General features: G+C 34.1%; 1 non-coding gene across 1 annotated transcript; it reads right to left on the reverse strand.

Annotated features, from left to right (window-relative positions):
- Positions 1-401: 401 nt before the first annotated feature.
- Positions 402-508, reverse strand: LOC128032748 (small nucleolar RNA R71). The gene has a single exon (XR_008189053.1). It is a non-coding gene; the product is annotated as a small nucleolar RNA R71 (small nucleolar RNA).
- Between the last annotated feature and the right edge of the window lie 3454 nt (positions 509-3962).

Below are 3962 nucleotides of genomic sequence, written 5' to 3' on the forward strand. Positions count from 1 at the left end.
AAAAAAAGTAACTACCTCATACAACTCCTACTTTTCGGACTATGTATGATTATGCTAAGCCTACTCTAATTGGGACTGAATCGAGTATTGTAAGACCTACCACTGCTGCAAACAATTTTGAATTGAAGCCAAACACAATTCAGATGGTACAACAGTATGTTCAATTTGATAATTTGTAAGATGAAGATCCGAATACTCATTTGGCTAATTTTCTAAAGGTTTACTACGCATTCAAGATCAATGACGTTTCTAATAATGCCTTACGCTTATAGTTATTCCCATTCTTTTTTAGGATTAAGGCAAAAAAATGGTTGAATTCACTTCCATGAGGTTTCATCATGACTTGGGATCAAATGACTGAAAAGTTTCTGTTGAAGTACTTCCCACTGGCAAAAACAACTAAGTTGAGAAACGACATCTCTTCTATTGTTCAATTTGATATAGAGACAGTATATGATACATGGGAGAGATTTAAAGATCTTTTGAGAATGTGCTCTCATCATGGGTTACCTTTGTGGTTACAAGTTTAAACCTTCTACAACGGTTTGAATTCCTCAACTACGTAATTAGTTATTGCAGCAGTTGATGAAATACTAAATAATAAAACACCCGAGGAAGTTTAAGAGTTTATTGAAGAAATAACACTGGATAACTATCTTGGGAGTTTTATTATTCCTTGTCTCATTTGTAGTTTAAATGTTGAAAGTGTTTTAACTAATTTGAGAGCTAGTATAAATGTTATACCTCATAAAATGTTTAAACAACTTGGTCTTGGGGAACCCAAACCCACTAGGATAAATATTTAATTAGCAGATAGATCAATTAGATATTCTAGGGGTATTATTGAGGATGTACTTATGAAAGTGGATAAATTTATATTTCTTATTGATTTTGTTGCATTGGACATGAATAAGGATATTGAGGTACTTATGATCTTAGGTCGACACTTTTTAGCCACTGCTAGAACTATTATTGATGTGGGTACTGATGAACTATGCTTTGTGTAGGTGATGAAAAGATTACTCTTTAAGCACGTGATTTTGTGAGAGTCCCTAGTGAGCGAGATGATACTAATTGTTCTATTAATGTTAGTAATAATGTGGCTAAACGTTCTTTGCAGGAAATCCCTCATGAAAACATGTTTGAGCCATATTTTATTCAAGGTGACAAAAAATCGAGCAACAAGTGAAGAGAGATTGGTGCAGATCGATGAACTAGATGAATGGCGAATGAAAGTTGATGAGAAACCGAGAAAACTTGAACTAGATGAATGGCGAATGAAGGTTGATGAGAAATTGAGAAAACACAAGGAAGAAACAAAGCAACGCCATGATGTGCCGGACCAATTCAAGGTTGGGGACAAAGTGCTGTTAGACAAATCGGATCCATGAATGTTCCAATTGAAGTTAAAGTCAAGAGGGTCCAACCCATGTGTGGTAAAAACCACTTTTCCATATGGTACAATTAATGTAACAAATTCTAAAATCGGCACGTTCAAGGTAAACAATACTTGTCTCAAACCTTACTTTGGTGGTAAAACTGATAACAAGAGAAAGGAGCTACTGCTTCAACATCCGCTTTAACCGTGAGCTTAAAAAGAAAAGCCGAGCTTAGACTCTAAATAAGCGATTCTCGGGAGGCAACTCGAGTGTTTTTTTGTTATTTATTTATTTTAATTTTTTTAAAAATTGAAAAAATTTAAAAAAATTGAAAAAAAAAACTTCAAAAAAATTTATTATATTTATTTTTTTTATTACTTAATTTTTTTTTTAAATTTTGAAAAAAATAGGGGTCACACGGCCTGGAGTGATCCACATGGTTTGCAGACTACTTGGAGACGGCTTGGACACACGGGCGTATTGCAGGCCTTGTAGAAACTAGACTTTTTTTTTCAATTTTTCAAAGGCTACATAGCCTGAAAGGTTTTACACAGGCACTAGACATAGCCTTGTGGCCTAACACGACCCAATTACACGAACGTGTCCTTTATTAAATATAGGGTTTAAAAAATCCTTCTTCTTCCCCATTCAGCCATCGATCCTCACAACCCCAAATCCCTAGTCATCGTCGCGCCAGTCCAGCCATCGTCGTCCCTCTCACAGCTGATCTCCTTCTCTATTTCCCCTCACCGACGGTCTCCCCTTTCTCCCTTCTATATTTTCTTGTGCTTTCTCGCTTTTTCTTTCCTCTTTCTGTCACTGACCCAACTACAACCAACCCCCCATAGGTTCATTAAACCTTCCTTTCACTATTTCCCATTTAACTTGCACCACAGTTCTTCCCATTTCTTCTTCCAACACAGTCCCGATCTACCCCTTCTGCACCTTCCCTCATCAGTTCCCTTTCCACCATAACTAAAAAAAACAGATCTCCCATTGTTGTTCGTTCTCCGTCACTGACCGTCCCTTAGCATCCGTCGACCATCACCGTCCATCATTCCCCCAACCGTTTGACTTCTCCCCTTCTTTTTTTATTTTTCTTTTATTATTATTATTTATTATTATTATTACTATTATTATTTTTCCAAAAGTAACATGTTTTAGCCTCATTCTTAATGTGTTTTTGGATAATTATTCGATTTAAAATGGTGAATTTTATACTACTAATCCTTTAAATTCATGTTTCTATACTTATTATAGCATTTGGGAGTAAAAGAAGCAAAAAATGAGCGAAATTTGGAAAATTGGAGCAAGTTTTAAAAGCCACACGGGCTGGGCCATTTCACATGGACTGCCACACGGCCATATGCTAGACTATGTGGATTTTTTGAACTGCACTTTAAAAATGCAAGAAAATGTAATTTTTGGGTTTTTCGGGCATTCTAAGACTTTTATATGTCAAAAATAAGAAGATGAGAGTGATCTGTCATAGAATACTCAAGAAAACAACTCGGAAAATACCATTGAAGCTGACTCTGAAGCAGATTTCAATCAGGATTAAAGATCTCCTTTTGATTTCTTTGAAGTTTATTATGAGTTTCTTTGTTTCTTATGGTTATACTGTTTTGAGATGTTTTTATTTGCTATCATGAACTAAATTTCCAAATACCTAGGGAGATGAACCCTAAGATGAATTTTGTTATTTAATTTATATTTTTACTCAATAAATATTTTGATCTTATCCTCAATAATGTGCGCTCAATTATTGGTTTAATATTTCTAGATTATTGATCCATGTTTGATGTGCCTAAATCAGAGGAGGAATGGACCCTGTTTAAGAGTAGATCTAGCGTAATTGAGTGGAGTTGCATGTAATTCTAGAAATAAGACGATATAAATCTATCGGATTAGAGTCAAATCTAATAGAGAGATCCATAGATCGAGTTAATACGATAATAGGGGTTTTAATTAGAAAGAAATTTCAATTAATTAACTTATAGTCAGTTGCTTTTAGTTTTGAAGAGAGATATTAGCATAATTTAGGGATTTCTACGAATCAAGATACTAAGTGAAGAAATTGCGTAGTTTAGATTGATAATAATAGATGAAGTCTAGGTGGATTCTTTTCTAGGTATTGTCTCGCTTCTTGGTTTTTAATTGTGTATTTTCTTGATTTGTTCTTTACCCTATTCTTTAGTTAAGTAATTTAGTTAATTTTAGTTTTAGTCAATCATTCCAATTTGTGGGTTAAATAATAAAAAAAGGGTAATTACTAGTACTTTTAGTCTTCGCAGGAACAATATATGTACTTATCGTATCTATACTACTAATTGATAGGTGCACTTACCTTTGTCAAAATTTTAATTGGTTTATGATTCCAATCAGTCCTTCTGGTAGACTTGTTAGCTCCTACATGTCATTTCTTCTTATTGCTACAATTTCTTCAGCCATTGCCTTCTTCCATTTGACATCTTTAATTGTATCTTCATATGTTATCAGATCACATTTTGTCATTAAGAAAAATAAAGAATAATCGAGTGTTGCTTCTATGGGTTATGTGACCTCATAAATATCACATAAACT

Source organism: Gossypium raimondii, chromosome 1, assembly GCF_025698545.1.
Source record: "Gossypium raimondii isolate GPD5lz chromosome 1, ASM2569854v1, whole genome shotgun sequence".
In the NCBI taxonomy this organism is placed as follows: Eukaryota; Viridiplantae; Streptophyta; class Magnoliopsida; order Malvales; family Malvaceae; genus Gossypium; species Gossypium raimondii.